The following is a 22786-nucleotide window of genomic DNA, read 5'->3' as shown; positions in this document are numbered from 1 at the left end:
ACACACCTATGAACCTATGAACCTATGAATATTTTGTAAAAAGTTGATATGATCCCCTTCAGGAGAAAAGTATTCCTCTCTAACTTTGAGTTACTGCATAGATATCGATGCTCTCCATTTTTAGGAGTGCCTCGAGAGAGTGCATTTTGAGGTTTAGACTTCTTGTATTGAGTAGCATTACCGTCAGATTTTGCGTGCTTGTACCTGTTACGGTGGTGGTTTTGTCCTTTGAACTTTGACTAAAAACGGCACTATAGGGGTGGCAAGAGCCTTAGCCAGTAACCAAAATCCCAGGGGCGACAGGTGCAGACCGTCTCTGGCAATGCATCGTGGTCTGTCGATCATGTTGTCCAAGGCAGACAGATACTGGATCCTCTTTGAATGGCATTAGAAGCTTAGCCAATTGTTGAAGTCAATCATTTTGTCAATTTACTCCTTTTGAATAATAAAATGGGAAATTTTGATAAAAGAGATTTCCAGAGGAGGAGATACAAGAAGAAATAACAAAATAGAAAGGAGCTAAGACTTCCTGTTTGAATGAATATCCACAGATATGTGGAAGAGAGGACAAAATAAGATAAGAAGGGTTTGGCAAGTGTTATTTAACAAGGTGTTCAAACAGGAACAACTTCTGCAGTTAAGGAAGAATGAATAGTTGCAGTGATATTCAAGGGAAGAGAGTCTAAGCTGGTTAATTTTTACCAGCCTATAACTATACTTGACAGGTTCCTAGGTCAGAGGTGTATACTAGGCAAACAACCATTAGGGCCTTTATAAGCCTAGCCATACAACCCAAATGTATCCCACACATTGTTGTGCCATAGACATTATTATAAATGATGAATGTTAACTAGTGCATATTTTAATGGTTGTCTCTGTCCATCAAAGACATAGGTGCCAGACCTGGGGTAACTTTTCAATTTCCGATCCACTGGTCCAGGTTATAGTTGAATAAAGTCAAGTAGGGATTCTGTTTCACATGAATGGAAAGTCTATTCCAAAGAATGAAAATTTGCTTAGATACAAACCAATCCCACAAACATGTCCTATTTATAAGTAAAGTTTAGGTACTTAGATGTTGTAGTTGTGATGCTGTTCATTCTGCAGATATGCAAAAGGTCCATCAGAGCAGGATCCAAGCATGCCTTGTATGCCAGGTGTAGATTACCTCTCAGCAGTCAGTAGAAAACAGAGTATAAAGAAACAGCTTTGAGGCAATTTGTATAGGACATTGTGTTTACACCCTGTATTCCTTTTTTGAAGAAACTCTGTGGATGTTCCACTTGTCTTTAATAATAATAATATTATAGAATATAACTAATAATAAGCAGCTGCAGTCCCTGGTGTTGTGAGGTCTCATTGCCTGTACATCATGACTACATAGTAGGTCCAGTTTGTTCCCCTTCCCATGCTTGAGAGCATGGACAGTCCAAAAATATAAACTTAAGAAAACGTTTGGACTACTAGCTGATCACCTCCACATTTTTTCTGCTTCTATCCAGTGCCTGTACATCACGACTATGGGTCTATATTAGAACATCAAAGTTTCAAAACTTCGAATGTTCTAATATCGAAAACTATTCAGTGAAAGCTGAAAACATCGAAGCAACAGAAAACCAAATTTTTTCCTAGGGAAAGAATTTGGTTGTCTGTTTCTGTTGCTTCTGTATTTTCAGCGCTGTGGTGGAAAGTTACGGGTCGGGTTCAGGTAAGTGTGCGACTGAGTGCAGGTTAGGTTAGTTAGGGTTAGGGTGCAGGTTAGGTATGTGTGCGATTGTGTGGACGTGAGGGTTAGGGCAGGTTAAGCGAGTTAGGGTTAGGGCGTGGGTTAGGTATGTGTGCAATTGTGGGGATTTGAGTGTTAGGGCGGGTTAGGTGAGTTAGGGTTAGGGCGCGGGTCAGGTAAGTGTGCGATTGTGTGGACATGAGGGTTAGGGTAGGGTAGGTGAGTTAGGGTTAGGGTGCGGGTGAGGTGAGTGTACAATAATGATGGACCTTAGGCTTAGGGTTTGGGTTAAGGTAAGTGGATAGTTAGTGGTGTGTGTATAGTTTAGTGTAGGGTTAGGTGTATAAGATTTTAGGTGTATGTGTGTGGATTGCTGTTCGTTTGGTGTGCTTGTGTTGTGTGTATGTGCTTTGGAACAGCAAATTTTTTCCCTAGGAAAAAATTCTCTGATCCGTATGTTCGATGTTTTCAGCTTTCGCTGAATAAGATTCGATATTAGAACGTTCAAAGTTTTGAAATTTCAATGTTCTAATATAGACCCCACGACTACATAGTGGGGCTGGTTTGTCCCTCTCACCATGCTTCAGATTGTGGACACTCCAAAAATATAAACTTAAGAAAACTTTTGGACTACTAACTGATCACCTCCACAGCCTCTCTGATTCTATCCAGTGCCTGTACATCGAGATTACATAGTGTGTCCAGTTTGTTCCCCTCTCCATGCTTGAGAGAATGGACACTCCAAAAATATAAACTTAAGAAAACTTTTGGACTACTAGTTGATCAGCTCCACAGCCTCTCTGCTTCTATCCAGGTGCTTACGATAGCTATTGTCAACTAAAGTCCACTGAATTTTGTCTTTTAATCCTTGCAATAGCACTAGCTACTGCTTTGTTAAGCAAACAGGTACTTGGTGTCTGACTCTGTACTGACAGCTGCATTGTATTCGTCCCCCATGATTTCCAAGTTATTCTTACATTTTTTTCTCCCTTCCCCTGCCATAGTGTTTAAACTAGGTTGCATACAAGATTATTTTAACCCCCTCCCCATATTGTTAATTACACTCCTCCTTCTTTACTAAAAGTCTATCTAGTAGAGTATCTCCCTAGTCTAAATTCTCCTAATTTCTGCTTGCTTCTTTTGACTTTTGTATTTCTCCTAATTTCTGCCTGTTCCTTTTCACTATAAGACTCTCTCATACTTTACTTACATATCCTGTTGTTCCCAGGTCTCTGATTGTTTTTGTAATCATTTTTATTGCTTGCATGCATTCCCTGGTCTGGGTCGGATTACACTGCATTATGTGGCCATCCCCTCCCCACCTGACTATGTTATTGACCCTCCCCCTCTAACCTGTAAGAGGTTTTTTATACCCTGGGAGCCACCTTTAAATTTCTCTAAGCAGCTGCGGTCCCTAGTGTTGTGAACTCCCATGTAAGCACTCAAATTTTTGCTTTCTCTTAACTGTTTTTTTTGGCAATGTAAACCTTTATTATAGCCTTTTTTACTGCTGTATTTGACAGTGTAAACATTTATCAAACTGACTATCACCTTATGTTATAGTGATAGTGGCTGCAACTGTGTTTGTTGTCTGTGTACTGCATGCTGTTGTTTCACTTACTACTTCTGCTTTACTTAAATGCATATTATCCCTTTCATAAATATTGTTAATTTTCTGCTAGCATTTAATTCAACCTCCGAGGTCTAACACTGTGTCGGGTGCTGCACGTGGGTTGTTAAACTGACCCTGTGCATTCTGTTGTTATATTGGTATTGTTTTCTGTACCTGTTAAGACCAGGACTATATATGTATGAACCGAGTTACTTGGCTGCACATGGTTTTCCAGTTAGTGTTTCTATTTTTATTCTGAAATCAATTTATATATTTTAGCTGTTTTTGTACAAACTGGAATTATTACTTATCTGTGTTTATCTGCAGTCTGTCTCTTGATTGTAGCTGAGGCATAACTGAACTATTATTAGAATGTTATTGCTAAGTAATTATGCTGCCTAGTGTTTGTTATACAAACTGAATGACATTGACATTAGGTTTGTTTCACTGAGGTTGTCTAACTCTTTAACTGCAATTTCTTCCTTCCCTATATTCCTTTAATGTCTGTACATCGCGACTAAATAGTGGGGCCGGTTTGTTCCCCTCCCCAAGCTTAAGACCGAAAACACTCCAAAAATATAAACTTAAGAAAACTGTTGGACTACTAGTTGATCACCTCCACAGCCTCTCTGCTTCTATCCAGGTGCTTACAATGTCTATTTTCAACTAAATTCCACTGAATTTTGTCTTTTAATCCTTTCAGTAGCACTAGTTACTGCTTTGTTAAGGAAATGGGTTCTTGGAGTACCTTTTAGTCGAGCTCTCCATTGGTACTGACAGCTGCACTGTATTTCCCCGCCATGAGTTACAAGTTATTCTTACCTTGTTTTTCTCTCTTCCCCTGCCATAGTGTTTAAACTAGGCTGCATATAAGCTTATTTTAACTCCACCCTCCCCATATTGTTAGTTATACTCCTCCTTCCATGTCAAGTCTATCTAGTAAAGTATCTCCCTAGTCTAAATTCTCCTAATTTTTGCCTGCTTCTTTTGTCTTTTGTATTTCTCCTACTTTCTGCTGTTCCTTTTGACTATAGGACTCACTCATACTTTACTTACTTGCCCTCCTCTTCCCAGGTTTCTGATTGGTTTTGTAGACTTTTTTATTGCTTGCATGCATTCCCTGGTCTAGGTCAGCCTGCTCCATTCTCCCTCGCTACACTGGAGCTCACTCCGCTCCACTACCTTACCCCCATTCCCACTCACCCCTGTAACACCTAAATCCAAGCCTCATTACATAATCACACCCCTTCCTCACACCCCAACATATCACCTTGCTACCCCCACTTTAACACTTTGATATTACAAATCCCCCTCCACTACAAACTTAATACTTCCTTTCCCATTTTCCACTGTTCCCACATTTTCAACTGCACTATCCAATTCTTTTCTGATACTAGATATCCATTCACTAATCATGCCTAACCTTCTAGCTCCACTGTTCGTCTTCCTCTCCTTCCTCAATAGCTATCATTGTAACTTAAACCATATTCAACCAACTCCCATCAGCACCTGCCTAACAATAATCATTTCTACATTATCTCATCCTCACTATTCCAGCTATGCTGTGTCTACCTTCTCAAACTCTACATCCTTTCTACTACTTCTGCTTTTCCAAAACTGAAACTTAAACTTTCCACTTATGACCTCCACACTCCTCAACCAATCCTCTTCTACATTTCTTTACTCCTCTCTGGTGACATTCATTCAAAAATGCAATAAAAAAATCCAACTCCAAGAATGCCAAACACTTTATTGCAAAGCTTTCAGATACAAATCCTTCTTCAGTGCTTAATACATTCTAATTCATTCTTTCATACTTTATAGAACCAAACTAATATCATGTGAACATGGCCAACTAATCACATCATTTGAATAAAACTTCACCTCTGGAGCTTCTTCCATGTCTCTTTTCATGTAGACCAGGGAGGTACATCTCAGGTCATTCACACCAACATGGACAATGACAGAGTCATATTTGTACTTGTTGTCTAGTGATCTTAGTGTATGGGTTATGTGGCGGATCTTGACACCTGACAGGCAGCTGACAGTAACCTTCTCCTTGTTTAGCCTGGTCCATTCTCCCTTGCTACACTCGGGCTCACTGCTAGAATGCTACTCAATGCTAGAAGTCTAAATCTCAAAATGCACTCACTCGAGGCACTCCTTAAAATGGAGAACATCGATATCTGTGCAGTGACTGAGACCTGGTTCAAGGCTCCAGAGAGCACCCCTGCACTACCAGGCTATAACTCATACCACACTTTTCAGCCATGTAACCTGGACTGAAACACTAAAGGCAGAGGTGTGTCCATATTCATTAAGGATATCCACACCTCCAGGCTAGTTGCTCAGCATAATGCATCTGGTTATCCAAGTGCAACTAACTCTGGGCAAAACTGCAATACAAATTGTAGCATGCTACAGATCCCCCACCATGCTCCAGTATTCCCACCACTTTTTTCTTGATGTACTGGAAAATATTAGGGTTCAACCAAACACCCTAATAATGGGCGACTTCAACTACCCCACCATTAACTGGGAAAACTACTCATGTGCCAACTCCTTAGCTCAACGCTTTCTGGAATTCATAAACTCCAATGCCCTGGATCAACTTATCCACACCCCACCAGGGGCAAAAATATCCAAGACCTAGTCATTACCACACCTCAAGTCAACTCCTCGTTGGTCTGATCCGACCATAAGCTAATCACCCTTGATATCCACATCCTGCCCCCACCCCCCATTAAGGAAACCACGGTAAAAAATTTCTTCAAAGCCTACTTCATGCTTCTTAAGACAGAAGTGGTGAACTTCATGACACCCATGCAGATGGACAATACAGTTACAACTGCTGAATCCTACACAAATGCATTCTATAAGCACTTACACAAGTGCATGGATTGTGCTATCCCAAACAGAACCAAGACGCTATCCTTCAGAAAAAGGAAGTCAATCTGGTGGTCCCCTGCCATAAACAAACTGTAAAACAGAAGGAAGAAACTGTTGCAAAACAGAGTAAAATCTCATGAGTGGAGGCGCTCCCTGGTCAGCCTCAGTAAGAAGGTGAGATCCCTTATAAGATCCTCCAAAGCTAGCTACGAAAACAAATTCGCAACTAAATCCAAGGACAACCACAAAGCATTCTATAGCTATGTCAAGAATCTAGATGGCAACACCCAGATCTGCTCTGAGTTACAGCACAAAGGCATGAAAATTACAAAACCATCTGATATTGCCAACATCCTGGCAGATAGGTTCAGTGCTAACTTTACCCCCTCCCCCTCACCCCCTAAAGGGCCCATATCTACACAGGAAAAATGCAGAGTCCCTGTAATCACAGCTACACAGTTAAAAGCCGCACTCTCTAAAGCCAAAAACACAGCATCCATGGGACCGGACAACATCCCAGACTGCATTTTACATGAACTTCAGAACAAACTGGCTCCCCACTTAAGCACCATGTTCAATAATAGCCTCGCAAAAGGCTTTGTGCCCACTGAATGGCGCAGAGCAACAGTTATCCCACTCCACAAAGGGGGAGCCACCACTGATCCTGGGAACTATCGACCTATTAGCCTGATGAGCCTGGTCTGCAAGGCCATGGAACGTATCATCATGGAACTCATAAACAAAGACATTGGTAACCTCCAAACTCTGGATCCCACCCAGTTCGTGTTTGTCAAAGGCAGATCATGCCTCCTGAACCTGATTGACTTCTTTGAGGCAGTCACCAAAGCTGTAGATAAGGGTAAGGTGGTTCACACAGCCTATCTTGACCTCACCAAGGCTTTCGACACCATCCCCCATTCTGGAATTATAGCTAAACTCACTAAACTAGGTATAAATCCCTACGTCACAAGATGGGTTGCCAACTGGCTCACTGACAGAATCCACACTGTAAAAGTTGCAGACTCCAAATCTGACCTCAAAACAGTGACAAGTGGAGTACCACAAGGTTCCGTCCTGGGATCTCTCCTGTTTGGTATCTACTTCTCTGAAGTACAGGCTAACACAGAAGGCCTCTGGCTAATGAAGTTCGCAGATGACTGCAAGCTAAGAGCCATGGTCAAGTCCCCAAATGATGTGGACATCCTTCAGAAGGGCCTCGCTGAGACAGATGCCTGGTGTCAGAGCCATGGCCTCAAGCTCAATGCCAAAAAGTGCAGTGCCATCCCCTTTGGTAAAAACTCTGTACCCATGAACTACCACATAGGCAGCAATCTACTTAACACCAAATGTGTGCTAAGAGACCTTGGGACCCAGGTGGACAGTAGTCTCTCCTTTGATAGTCACATCACCACAGTAGTCAGGAAGTGCTTCTACACGGCACACCTCATCATAAAAGGGTTCTCATCCAGGAAAACAGAGGTCATTGTTCCCCTCTACTCGACACTCATTAGACCCATTATAGAGTACAACGCCCCTTTTGGAATGTACCTCACAAGACACCTGCAGCAGCTGGAAAGGCCACAGAAGTACCTCAGAAAGAGGATTACTGGCCTCAAACAAATTCCCTACACTGACCGCATCAAAAAACTCCAGCTTTACTCCGTAGCATATCACCTACTCCGAGGTGATCTCTGCCTAACATATAAACCTATGTCAAACCCAGAGCTGTTGGACATGCTACACCTAAAGAACTCCCAATCCTTCCAAGCTACGCACTCTAGGGACCTAAACCTTGTCTCCACAATAAACAGGACATGCTGGAGGGATAGATTCCTGTCCCAGAGACTTCCCATACTCTGGAACAGGCTACCCATCTATGTCAAGCAAAGTTCTTTGCTAGCACTCTTCAAGAAAAATCTTAATGAGTGGATGGGAAATAGGAAATACACCCCAGGGATCACTTCTGTGTCTCTGCTCGACAGTGGCACAGGAAAATAACTGTCTTGGGTGGTGTAAGCCAAGGAACCTTGTTGGCTAGGCTTACATAGGCCCTTGGGACGATAGCCTAGTACTTACCTATGAACCTATGAACCTATAATTATCTAATTTAAAAAAACAGTCTTGGCAAAAAAAGCAAATGTAGTTACACTAGTTTATGTAATTTTAAGCATCACAATATTTTATGAACGTATAGTAATATATTTTATGCTGTTCTAAATGTAAAATGATGTACTTCATTATGTGTATAACTGATAAGAAGGATTTATATCAGAAAGCTTTTCAATAAAGTGTTTGGCATTCTTGGAGTTGGATTTTTTATTGCATTTTCATCTGCTAATTTTTGGTTTACTACCTCATTAACCTCGTATCTGTGACATTCATCCAAACCCAGGCCACCCTTCCCTACCACTCTCACCCTCTCTGCCCTATGTGAAATGTGGCTTAAACCCCACATTTCAGATACTGAAATCTTACCTCCAGGATTTAATATGTACTGACTAGATAGAATTCCAAAAAAAGGTGGCAGTGTCACCATATTCTAGTCCGAACAGCGTAATCTCTCCCCACTTACTGTCTCCATCCCAAATTTCAACCTACTAAGCATCTCATTCTAAACTGTCACTTAAATACCAACAAAAAATTTGCTATTTTATCCATCTACATTGCACCAGGTAAAAACATCCCAATCCTTGAACAAGTACTTTTTTGGTTATCACAAAATATTGCCTATGAAACTTTAATCCTTGGAGATGTTAACATAGATTGGAATAACCTAAATATTCACTCCCGCCAACACAGCATCAATATCCTCGACTTTTTCCAGCTGATCTCCACCCACACCTACCTACATAAAAACATACCCAAGTCCACTCTAGAGTGGATCCTCACTAACAAACCTCACATGTACCATAATCCCTGTACCCCCTCCAGCACAATAAGTGACCACCTGCCAACTTAATCTATCGATACCCCCATACAGAGACTGTAGAAAACTCACCAACTTTAACCCAGATACTCTGAATAATTATCTTTCCTCTATCAAGTGGTCTTTCCTGCACTCTCTGCCCATTAATGAAGTTGTACTTAAATTTAACCACATCTTTCTTGACATCCTGAACTCCCTAGCTCCCTTAAGGAAAATCAGGGTCAAATCCAACTATGCCCCCTGGCTCACTAGAAATACTCTCTTCCTCATGGCAAAAATAGATAAGGCTTGGAAACTCTGGCTAAAATTTAAATCACCCACACAATTATAAGACTACAGAGAACTTAGGAACCTCAATAAAAAAAATCAACCACGATAAGAAAACTACTACATCCAAGCTCAAGCTAAGCACTACATCAACCCTAACAGATTTTGGAGTACTATTAACAAAATTCTCCATCCTGGTACCCCCACTACCCCAACCCCTTCCCTAACAACACCCCAAAAGAGACTACAATACTTAACAAATACTTCATAGAGACTATTGCCAAGCTAATTCTTAATAACTCCCCTTCTATTACAGATGCCTATAACACAAAGCACTCTACCCCTCTCATTCAGACTGCCAGTGCCAACACTTTCTCATTCAAACCTGTCTCTTTTTCCTGCATCAGAAAACTACTACTGAAACTTAAACCCTGCTGTCCCTCTACAGACAACCTTCCTCCTCAGATCCTTAAATAGCTGCTGACTCTATTGTTTTTCCTGTGTCTATTTTAATTAATAGATCCATTCACGAATCCATAGTTCCTGACTTCTGGAAGTCTTTCTACACTACACCTCCACACAAGGGTGGTAATTCAACTGAACCAAGCAACTTCAGACCCATTGCTATTCTCTCTCCTCTGTTTGTAATCCTTGAAAAATGTATCCACTCTTAACTAATTACATATCTTATCCTAGAAAATCTCCTCACTCCTACACAACATGGGTTTCGCCCTAAACACAGCACACCCACTGCCCTTATTTCTTTCTCTGAAACTGTTGCTATGGACAGAGACAACAACAAACTTGTATCTTGCCTCTTCCTCCATCTATCTAAAGCCTTCAACACTGTTTCTCACTCTCTATGCCTCTCCAAACTATCCCATCTCAACCTCTCTCATACTGCCCTCAACTGGTTCTCCAGCTACCTCTCTAGCAATCAGTTAGATGGCTTAACTCTTGCTCCCCTTTCCTCTATATCCAAACTGGGGTACTCCAAGGCTCCATCCTTGGCCCTCTGCTATTCAACATCTTTACCAATAACCTCTATACTTCTTGTGGTCCCTCATCTTTCATCCAATATGCAGATGACTCCACATTGATATCTGTCTCTGAAAACATACCAGACCTGTTAATTACTACAGAAAACTCCTTTTCTGCTGTAGAAAGATGGCTCAATGACAATCAGCTCATCCTCAATTCCAATAAAACAAAGCTCCTCCTTTTTCTGCCTAACTCCCTCTCCCACTGTAAATCTACCTTTTCAGTCTCTTCTCTCAACAACACTATTATAAAAGTTGAAACACAAACTAAACTCCTGGGCACCATTATTGATGACCAACTAAAATTTGGCCTACATGTCCAACAAAGCATCAAAAAAACTCACCAAAAAGTAGGACTACTTTACAAAAATAAAAAGTACCTTACTACAGAATCCAAACATGCCCTTGCTCAGACTTTCTTACTACCCACCCTACTCTAGGCCTCCCCTATCCTGACTAACCTACAATCTTCCCTTTTTCACGAACTCGATTTGCTGTAAATCATCCCTACTCCTCCCACCACTGCCTGGCCCAACAGAAACTTCACTGGCTTGAACTCCCACATCAACTAACTTTCATTGAACTTCAAACTGCTCACTCCCTTCTCAGTAACCCCACTAACTGTCCATCACTTTCCAAACTTCTGTCCTATTACACCCCCAATCGTCCTCTTCATAGTTCCAACCAACTCTTACTACTGACCTATAAATCCTGTAAAAATATAGGCAAAAACCTTTATAAATACTCTCTCTCGTAGCTGGAACAAACTCCCATTACATAGCAGAAGTATAATTCATGCCAACAATGTTAAAAAGACACTAAAAGATCACCTGCTTAACTCCAAGATCTGTCACTGCAATCAACATGCTTAACCTCCCGTATACCTTTGTCTATTCACATTCTACAACCTCTACTTAGGAAGTGTCTTGTCATTACTTCTAATTCTTGTACATATTAGAATATGCTAGCTTTTCAGCACTGTGACTAAACTGTTTGTTTGTTTATATTTTTGATACTCACACTTTCTTATGTGACAACTATAATTTGTTCTGTATACCAGCATTTCAGTTTGTACTGTATTTTATCTTATGTATAATGTTTCTTTTTACTTTTTAATGCTGTAGAACTTATTGGAGCTTTTCTCCTCGGGTCTCCACTGAAACTGTTTTTTTTTTTTTTTGGTAACTCAGCTGGACCAACCAGTTAACAAATGTGAAATAAATAAATATATTGTTGCATGACCTGGTCAGATGCATACTGAAGAGGGCATTATATTCAATGATGAATCTAGTGAGGGCCATATACAGTGGTATGATGACCTCCCTGGACCTATATGCCATACTCTTACTTATAAGTTGAGTAATATAGAATGCTTTTCTTACTAACTTAGACACATGTTGGTTGAAGACTAGGTTAATGTCTACATGCCTCCACAAATCACTGACTATTTGTTCTACTTTTAGGGGTGTTATATCAATGAAGTAGTTTCCCAGAGTGGTCAACTCCCAATGGTACCAGTCATTTGTTTGCGTTAGACCTTCCTGTAAGCTGTTAATATCTTAGTGGGATTCTATGGCTGCTCCAAGTTTGCAATCATCTGCTAGAGGCCCTTGACATTGGACTTGATTTCTGAAAAGTAGATGCCAAGGATAAACAGACCCAGCATGGAGCCCTGAGGGTCTCCATTAGTGACCAACCTCTTTGTGGAGGTGGTCTCTCTGAGAATAACTTCCTGAGTCCTATCTGTGAGCCAGCTGGCTATCCAGCATGTTACTTAGGGGTTTATGACTAATTCCCTGAGTTTGTTTACAATGCAAGAATGGGGTATTGTATGAAATGCCTTAGTCAGGTCAAGGTAGGCAGTATGCACAATTTTGTCTTTCTTCATTGTCTTGGTGACCTTCTCAAAGAAGTCCACCAGGTTTAGTAGGCAGGGTCCAATGTCTGAGGGTTTTCTATGTCATTGTTAATCATTTCCATGATAATTCTTTCCGTGGCTTTGCATATGAGACTAGTCAGGTTAATAGGGCTGTAGTTCCCAGGATATGTTGATGGTCCATCTTTGTGCAGAGGGATGACTGTTGCAGTCTGGAGGTTATAGTTGAATAATGTGACTCTAGTGGCCATGATAGGTCATATTTCAGGATATTTAGGAGGCATCCTAGGATGTTATTAGGGTTCATCAAAGCTGCACTCTTGGCCTTAGAGAGCACAGCTAGGATCTCCTCCCTTTTGATAGTTGGAAATATTATGTTAGATGTTACTATTCCTAATTTTAGCTATGACTTTTTTCTTTTGTAGTACAACCTGTTTAATTTTGGAGTCCACAAGGGTGATTTTTTTTTAGAGTTTGTTTTGGGCTTACTTCTGATAAGTACAGAAGCCTCTGTGCTACCATTGATATTGTTGTACAGAGTTTCTGTAAACAATTCCACATAGGCTATTGTGTTATCTGGGTTTGGAGGGACTTTGAATTTTGAGAGGTTATCAGTTAATTAAAAGGAGTTTGTCTTGGAATAATTCCTAACTGTTACATGGTTTGCTGAGGTTGAAGAATTGAGTTATATTTTAAAATAGACCACTTTGCGATCTGACCTTACTAGAGAGGACATGACACTGGATAGGATGCAGTGTTCTTCCATATTTGTAAGTACCAGGTCCAATATGTTTGTACCGGTAGTGGGTGTGTGCTCTAGCTGATCTAGAGTGTTTGTGTTTCTAAATTCCTGGAAACTCTGTGCCTGCAAATTTAGGGTTGTATAGGATTCCCAGTCTATAGCAGGGTAATTAAAGTCTGCCATGAGTATGGTATTTGGTTGAATGGTGAGTCTCTCCAATAGGTTTAAGTATGGATATAAATAAAGTTTTTATGTCTATAGTGGCTATATTGGCCAGTAGCCATTTCCCATTAATAGACAGGGTTCACTGTAGAATGAAAAATGTCCAATAATATTGTAAGGACATTGATAATTATGCAGGATGCAGAGCAGGAAAGAAAGGAACTAGTTATATCATCAATGGATTCTGAAAAATATCTGATTGGATGGACAGGAAGTATTTTTATAGAAGAATGAAAAGGATGGACATCCCTGATACTTTTGTCAGATTGATGGAGGATATTTATAGGAACTAGAGGCTAGGGTAAAGGAGTTGGCAAAATTGTCTAGAGGAATAAGGCAAGGTTTCATGGTATCCCCTCTACTTTTTGCACTATACTTAGAGTTGGTAGCTATCACATTTTGGTGTTTGAGTATAAGGGGGAATTCAACCTACAGATGGCCCTCTATGTGGATTATGTAATTCTGACCCTAACCAATCCATTAGGAGATACGCCAAAGTTACTTCAAGAGCTACATAAATTTGGGGAATATCTCAAAACAAGATTAATGTAGATAAGACCAGAGGAATAGGAGTGAATCTGTCTGATTTCAGGGATTTGGAAGGGAGACTGTGACAAGTCTGGTGGAGGTCTTGAATTATCTGGGTACGAAGCTCACTTTGAGTTATAAGAACTCATTACAACTCCCATATGAAAAAATCCTTGTTAAAATAAAGAAAACAATTGTAAAGATAGAAGCAATTAAATATAGAATTAGATCAGAGAGCACTTTGTACATTGGCATGCACTGCCACATATGTTGTATATGGTGAAATCCTTTGGACTCCTCTGAATCTGAAAGTAAGAGGAAAAGTGAAGGACTGGATAAGTTATTTTCTGTGGGCAGGTGAGAGACTGACAGTAAATTGGGAGAGGGTGATCTTACTCAAAGATAGAGGGTGACTAGGGGCACCAGATATTGTAAAATATATGCAAGCCGTTCAATGTTCTTTTCTGATGAGGTGCTCGGTAGAAGATTATGAGGTTAAATGGAAGCAAATGTTGACACAAAACTGTCAGTGGCTGAGAGGTATGGATTTTGTGTATGGGGTAGAGAAAGGGTAAAGCCATGTCTCTGACTCTCATGGGAATAATTAGTAAAGAGGTAGTAAGATATTTCAAAAGGGCTTTTTAAAGCATTGGAGGTAAGATTTACTGCCAATAGGGGGAAGACATCATGACAGAACATTACACAGTCCATCCAGAAGTTGAAGGTCATTGAAGACATAATTGAAATATTGAAAACAGCTGATTATATGGGAGAGAGTGTATACATGAGAAGAGGCAACAGAGAGATGGGCACTCCCAGGAGGAACATTTTGCCTTTTCAGTCAGTAATGGGCAGAAGTAATGCAAATGGATTAGACAAGAATAAAACAGTGACCGCCCAGGAATTGTGTAACGAGTAAGATGTCTTCAAAGAGAGAGGAATTGGAGACTATGCCATGGCTCTATAAATTTTGTGAAAGGACGATCAAGCTGGATGTGTAATATGGGTGAGAATGGGGACTGGAAACATATATGCTGGATTTGTGAGCAATTAAAGGAATTCAGAGAGGGCTTGATGTTATACTTTTATGTGAGTGGTTACATCAGAAAATTTAATGGAAAAAGCCTTTTTTTGGGAAATTATTACAACAGTAATGGGAGGGAAAGTAAGAGGTAGAGTTGGTATGGACAATTACCTAATTACCTATTGGCAAAAAAAGTTATTACACAAAAATAGAAGCTGAAGGAAAGGACCACAAAAGTGGAGTTGGATACTCTAGAGATGAGGAAAACAGAAGGTGGTAAGGGACACAAGAATGAAAAGATGGATTCAATGGCTAAGATATTTGGAGGAAGGTGAAAACAGGAGATAAGAAGAGGATGGAATAATAAGATTGAGGTAATCAATACTCTAGATGCAACCTGGAAATAACCCCAGTAAAATAACAATGAGAATACTGGAATTATGAAGAGGAAGAGTCTTTTCAGGCTTGCTAGTTGTTGCTGAAGCACCCACTAAGGGGAGAAAATGCTGAGAGAAGAAAATGAGCCACTTTTGTGATTTTAAGTATTTTCTTCTGATTTTTTGTTAAGTTTTACTGCTTTGCCGCCTACTTTTTGGCATTTTCCGGCTTGCTAAAGTTTATATCTGTAACAGTAGCAGTACTTGGAACACATCTAGAGCCTGTTTACTGCATTTCCTGTGTTGCACTTAATTTAAAATTGTTTTTTTCTCTAAAAACTGCATTTTACCTGATTTTGGCCTAGCACTCAAGTGTGGGGTCATTTATTGCACTGTTGTGATTATTTTGCTGCTTGTGTATCTCTACTACCTTTAAACTACAACAAAAAGAAAAAAAAATCTTGCTTTTTTCCCACTTTCTGAAAGTTAAGAAAGTTCAATTACAGATTTGCTGTTCTGAACTGTTTGGAAGTTTTTTGAAGGCCAGTGCTTGCTTGGGCTAAAGGGAAGTATCTGTGTTTACCAGTGGGAGTGGTTAACACTGAACAGCCTGCCTGTGCCTGGAGGAGTGGTTACTACCTAGAAGTTGTAGTTTTAGTGGCCATTTTGGGTCAATTCTAAACTCCTTGATCTGTCTCTCTTAAAACCCGGCTGCCTCGTGGTTTTGGCGTCTTTTCAGGCTTGCTAGTTGTTGCTGAAGCACCCACTAAGGGGAGAAAATGCTGAGAGAAGAAAATGAGCCACTTTTGTGATTTTAAGTATTTTCTTCTGATTTTTTGTTAAGTTTTACTGCTTTGCCGCCTACTTTTTGGCATTTTCCGGCTTCCTAAAGTTTATATCTGTAACAGTAGCAGTACTTGGAACACATCTAGAGCCTGTTTACTGCATTTCCTGTGTTGCACTTAATTTAAAATTGTTTTTTTCTCTAAAAACTGCATTTTACCTGATTTTGGCCTAGCACTCAAGTGTGGGGTCATTTATTGCACTGTTGTGATTATTTTGCTGCTTGTGTATCTCTGCTATCTTTAAACTACAACAAAAAGAAAAAAAAAATCTTGCCTTTTTCCCACTTTCTGAAAGTTAAGAAAGTTCAGTTACAGATTTGCTGTTCTGAACTGTTTGGAAGTTTCTAGAAGGCCAGTGCTTGCTTGGGCTAAAGGGAAGTCTCCATGTTTACCAGTGGGAGTGGTTAACACTGAACAGCCTGCCTGTCCCTGGAGGAGTGGTTACTACCTAGAAGTTATAGTTTTAGTGGCCATTTTGGGTCATTTCTAAACTCCTTGATCTGTCTCTCTGAAAACCCAGCTGCCTCGTGGTTTTGGCATCTTTTCAGGCTTGCTAGTTGTTGCTGAAGCACCTACCAAGGGGAGAAAACGCTGAGAGAAGAAAAGGAGCCACTTTTGTGATTTTAAGTATTTTCTTCTGATTTTTTGTTAAGTTTTTCTGCTTTGCCGCCTACTTTTTGGCATTTTCCAGCTTGCTAAAGTTTATATCTGTAACAGTAACAGTACTTGGAACACATCTAGAGCCTGTTTACTGCATTTCCTGTGTTGCACTTAATTTAAAATCGTTTTTTCCTCTAAAAACTGCATTTTACCTGATTTTGGCCTAGCACTCAAGTGTGGGGTCATTTATTGCACCGTTGTGAATATTTTGCTGCTTGTGTATCTCTGCTACCTTTAAACTACAACAAAAAGAAAAAAAACAAAAAAATCTTGCTTTTTTCCACTTTCTGAAAGTTAAGAAAGTTCAGTTACAGGTTTGCTGTTCTGAACTGTTTGGAAGTTTCTAGAAGACCAGTGCTTGCTTGGGCTAAAGGGAAGTCTCTGTGTTTACCAGTGGGAGTGGTTAACACTGAACTGCCTGCCTGCCCCTGGAGGAGTGGTAACTACCTAGAAGCTGTAGTTTTAGTGGCCATTTTGGGTCAATTCTAAACTCCTTGATCTGTCTCTCTTAAAACCAGGCTGCCTCTTGGTTTTGGCATCTTTTCAGGCTTGCTAGTTGTTGCTGAAGCACCTACCAAGGGGAGAAAACGTTGAGAGAAGAAAAGGAGCCACTTTTGTGATTTTAAGTATTTTCTTCTGATTTTTCGTTAAGTTTTACTGCTTTTCCACCTACTTTTTGGCATTTTCCGGCTTGCTAAAGTTTATATCTGTAACAGCAACAGTACTTGGAACACATCTAGAGCCTGTTTACTGCATTTCCTGTGTTGCACTTAATTTAAAATCATTTTTTTTTCTCTAAACAATGCATTTTACCTGATTTTTGCCTAGCACTCAAGTGCGGGGTCATTTATTGCACTGTTGTGATTATTTTGCTGCTTGTGTATCTCTGCTACCTTTAAACTACAACAAAAAGAAAAAAAAATCTTGCTTTTTTCCCACTTTCTGAAAGTTAAGAAAGTTCAGTTACAGATTTGCTGTTCTGAACTGTTTGGAAGTTTCTAGAAGGCCAGTGCTTGCTTGGGCTAAAGGGAAGTTTCTGTGTTTACCAGTTAAGCCTGTCCCTGGAGGAGTGGTTACTACCTAGAAGCTGTAGTTTTATTGGCCATTTTGGGTCAATTTTAAACTCCTTGATCTCTCTCTCTTAAAACCTCGCCGCCTAAACAGGTTTAAACTATTCCAGGCTCCACAAAGTCTGCTCTTCACTTTTTTTCCTTAGAACTGTTCAAACTCTCAAAGTAATCACTCTATTCTCTTTTTAAAGCCCTGCACTTGCTCAGCTCTTATAAGGAAACACTAACTAACTAAAGCACTACACCCTCCTTGACTTCTCATAAGTATTAGGCTCCCGATTGGTCCTTCCTGATCAAGTGAAAAATCAGTTCCCTTCCCTAATCTGATCAGTAAAAAAACAGTTCCCTATACTAATCTGGTATGTCTAAGTGTCAGTTTCAAGGTTACTCTCCAGTCCAGCTGGTGAATCTGGGAATTTTGAGGCAATGTTACAATTGCCTTATGTACACAGACAACCCTCTCCTCCTTCCAACAAACTCTAATACATGTGAGAGATACAGTTACACAGCCAAACTGGAGGCAAAGCTCTCTCAACCCAGGACTGGCACAATCAGTCAGGAGGAAAAGGTAACCACCCACACCACAAATCCAGTCTCACACAGACCTATTGCATCTGCATACCCAACACATAAACACACAAAAACATATTCAGAGGCTCTAAATAAAAATCTGCCTAAACAGCAAAGACCTCCTAAGCAGATATCCAAGCAACAGCCACCCCTCAACAATACCAACGAATCACATATCTCACAAAATGAGTGTGCCTCACAGTCACAGCCCTTAAGGCCAAACAACACACCAAATACACTTGTTATAGGGGACTCTATTGTCCGGCACACTGACGTCCCGCTCACCAGACTGAACAAGGAGAAGGACACTGTAAGCTGCCTGTCGGGTGCCAGGATCCGCCACATAATGCAAGCACTCAGGTCACTCCAAAGCAAGTGCAAGTATGACTCTGTCATTGTCCATGCTGGTGTGAATGACTTGAGACGTACCTCCCTGGACTACATGAAAAGAGACATAGAGGAGCTCTCTGACTATGTAGCCCAGGCTGGTATGACCCGGACCATGAGTAGCATCTTGCCCTCACCAAGAATGATGCCACAATATAAAGACAAAATGATCAGTTTCAACAATTGGCTAAAGTATTGGTGTCATTCAAAGGGGATCCAGTGTCTGTCAGCCTGGGATGACATGCTCGACAAGCCACATTGCTTCGCTAGGGAAGGTTTGCACCTGTCACCCTTAGGCTTTCGTATACTGGCCAAGGCTCTTGCCACCCCCATAGTGCCTTTTTTAGGCAAGGCTCAAAGGACAAACCCACCTCCATAGACAACCCAAGGATAAAAAAACTAAAGGTAATGCTACTCAATGCCAGAAGTCTAAACCTCAAGATGCACACACTCGAGGCTCTCCTCAGTATGGAGAAAATCGATGTCTGTGCAGTAACAGAAATCTGGTTCAAGGCTCCTGAGAACACCCCAGAACTACCAGGTTATAACTCATACCATGCGTTTCGGCCCCAAAACTCGGACCGAAGCACAAAAGGAGGGGGAGTATCTATATTCATCAAAGATATCTACACCTCCAGGTTAGTGGCACTGCACGAAGCATCGGAAACCATCCATGTGCAACTAACAGTGGGAAAAACTGCCTTTCAGTTTGTAGCCTGCTACAGAACACCCTCCCTATTACAGGAACCCCACTTGGCATTCCTGAGAACACTGGAGAATATGAAGGTCTCTCCAAACACTATGTTATTGGGTGACTTCAACTACCCAAACATTGACTGGGAAAACTACGCAAGCCCAAACACCCTTGCCCAACGGTTCCTTGAATTTATAAACTCTAACGCAATGGAACAACTGGTCACCACTCCCACAAGAGGGAACAATATATTGGACCTGGTCATTACCAACATGGGGACTCTATGTTCCACACCAGAGGTGAACCCCTCATTGGTAAGATCAGAACATAAACAAATTTCCCTGGACATCCATATTCCGTCCCCACCCCAGCCAAGGAAATCACTGTAAAGAATTTCTCAAAAGCCAACTTTGCATTTCTCAAAACTGAGGTGGAATCCTTCAAAGCCCCTGGGCCAGAGGATAATACAGCCCAGTCCGCAGAATCCTTTACAAATGCATTCTATGAGCACCTGCAGGAATGCATGGATCGTGCTATCCCAAATAAAACCAAGACTCACTCCTCCAAAAACAGGAGACTGGTCTGGTGGACCCTGGCCGTAAATAAGCTATACAACAGAAGGAGGAAGCTACTACATGACAGAGCAAAATCCCAAAAAAGGAAGGCATCTCTGATCAGTATTAGCAAGAAACTTCGATCCCTCATAAAATCATCAAAGGCCAGTTTCGAAAGAAAAATTGCCCTAGACACTAAAGATAATCACAAGGCCTTCTTTAGTTATGTCAGAAACATGGGCGGAAACACCCAGATATGCTCTGAATTGTTGCATAATGGTACAAAATATACCAAACCTACAGACATAGCCAACATCCTGGCAGACAGATTCAGCGCAAACTTCTCCCCCCCTTCACCTCCAAAGGAGCAAATGCCTATCCCAACAGAATGTAACCTCCCTGACATCACAGATGCACAGGTGAAAGCTACCCTCTCCAAAGCAAAAAACACAGCATCTATGGGACCGGACGATGTCCCAGGCTGTGTCTTACATGAGCTCCAAGAAGAACTGAACCCTCACATTAAGTCACTGTTCAAACTTAGCCTTACTACAGGATATGTACCCAAAGAATGACGTACAGCTACAGTGGTCCCACTCCACAAAGGTGGTGCCACAACAGACCCCAGAAACTATCGCCACATAAGCCTGACTAGTCTGGTCTGTAAAGCTATGGAGCGTATTATCATGGAACTCATAAACAAAGACATTGGGAGCCTCCAGACACTGGACCCTACCCAATTCGGCTTTGTTAAGGGCAGATCTTGCCTCTTAAACCTAGTTGATTTCTTTGAAACAGATACCAAAGCCATAGATGAGGGCAAGGTAGTCCACACAGCCTACCTGGACCTCGCAAAAGCCTTCGACATAATACCCCACTCGGGCATCATAAATAAGCTTACCAGCTTAAATATCAACCCCTATATCACAAGATGGGTTGCAAACTGGCTCAGAGATAGAACCCACATGGTCAGAATCGCAGGTGCCATGTCCAAATCCAAACTAGTTACAAGTGGTGTCCCACAGTGCTCAGTTCTGGGACCTCTCTTGTTCGGTATATACTTCTCTGAGGTTCAGGCTAACATGGGGGGATTATGGCTGACAAAGTTCGCAGATGACTGCAAACTGGGGGCCATAATCGAATCTCCAGCTGACACAAGCATCCACCAAAAGGGTCTCACAGAGACGGATGCTTGGTGCCAGAGCCACGGCCTCAAGTTAAATGCTAAAAAGTGCATAGTCATCCCCTTTGGAAAAAACAAGGTGCCCACAAATTACCACATAGGTGGTAATCCATTAATCTGGAAGAAGTAATTAGAGATTTGGGGACCAACGTAGATAGTAATCTCTCCTTTGATAATCACGTTGCCAAAGTGGTTAGAAAGACCTTCTATATAGCCCACCTTATCAAGAAAGGGTTTGCATCTAGATCAAGAGAGGTCATTGTGCCCCTCTACTCATCACTCATCAGGCCCATAATTGAATACAATGCCCCTTTTGGGATGTACCTTACCTGACACCTGCAACAACTGGAGAGACCCCAAAAGTACCTCACCAAGAGGATCATGGACTACAAACAGATGTCCTATGCAGCTCGACTAAAGAAACTCCAGCTCTACTCAGTTGCTTACCACCTACTCAGAGGCGATCTATGCCTGATGTACAAAGCCATGTCAAACCCAGAATTAATGGACATGCTCCACCTCAAAAAATCCAAGTCCCTTAGAGCTACATGCTCCAGGGACCTAAACCTCAGCACAAAAATAAATAGGACATGCTGGAGGGACAGATTCATTTCCCAGAGGCTCCCCTCACTCTGGAATAGAATCCCAATTCATGTTAGACATAGCCCCTCACTGACCCTCTTCAAGCGAAATCTGGACGTGTGGATGGGAAATCGCAAATTCACCCCTGGGATCTCTTCTGTGTCCCTGCTAGACAGAGGCATAGTAAACTAATCTTAAAAGGGTACCTTCTGTGACCTATGTTACAGAGGCACAATAGGTTACTCTAATAAGGAGGCGGAAGCCAAATACACTCTGGCTAGGCTTATAAATGCCCCAGGGCAGATAGCCTAGTATCTACCTATGAACCTATGAACCTATGGATATGGTGCTATTTTGGCTAAGGTTGGTTTAGATGGGGACGATATAGTTAAAGTTTAGTAATAATAGGTGTAAATAATTTATAAACACTTAAATAGCTATTGTAGTTTTTTTATAATTGTGATTAATAACCAGGGTATGGGAAAGGAATGTGAAATATTAATTACACATGTGTTTTCTATTTAAATCTGTGGATTAAGTAATGGTATAAAATGGTAATGAATGTAGTAACAAGAAATGGAACCTATTAGTGTGAACTGTCTTAGGTGTTAAGTGGACGAAGGGATGGACAATAAATTTAAAGTATATACTAAGGAGCTGCTGATGGGAGAAAATAAACACACCATGCATGGAGAATGTGCAAAATACATTTGTGTTAACTTGAATTAAGATGTAAATAAAACATAGCTTCCATAAATAAATAAATAAAATGAGAATGCAATATTACTGTTGCAATATTCCAACAGTAATTGAGAGAATAAAGATGTGAATGAATTGTCTGGCAATATGCTAGCTGTAGTCGTTATAGGTTCATAGGGGATTACTAGGCTAATGGCACAAGAGCCTTTATAAGCCTAGCCAAGTATACCCTGGATATGACAATATTATATTTCCCAGAAATGGGATGAGATAGTATTGGATTATTGGGTCTTTGGGTGTTGGAGCCCTAAGT

This window comes from Protopterus annectens, chromosome 1.part1 (assembly GCF_019279795.1).
Source record: "Protopterus annectens isolate FY-2018-M chromosome 1.part1, PAN1.0, whole genome shotgun sequence".
NCBI classification, from domain to species: Eukaryota; Metazoa; Chordata; order Ceratodontiformes; family Protopteridae; genus Protopterus; species Protopterus annectens.
The sequence above is the reverse complement of the archived record's forward strand: the minus strand, read 5'-3'. Positions refer to the sequence as shown.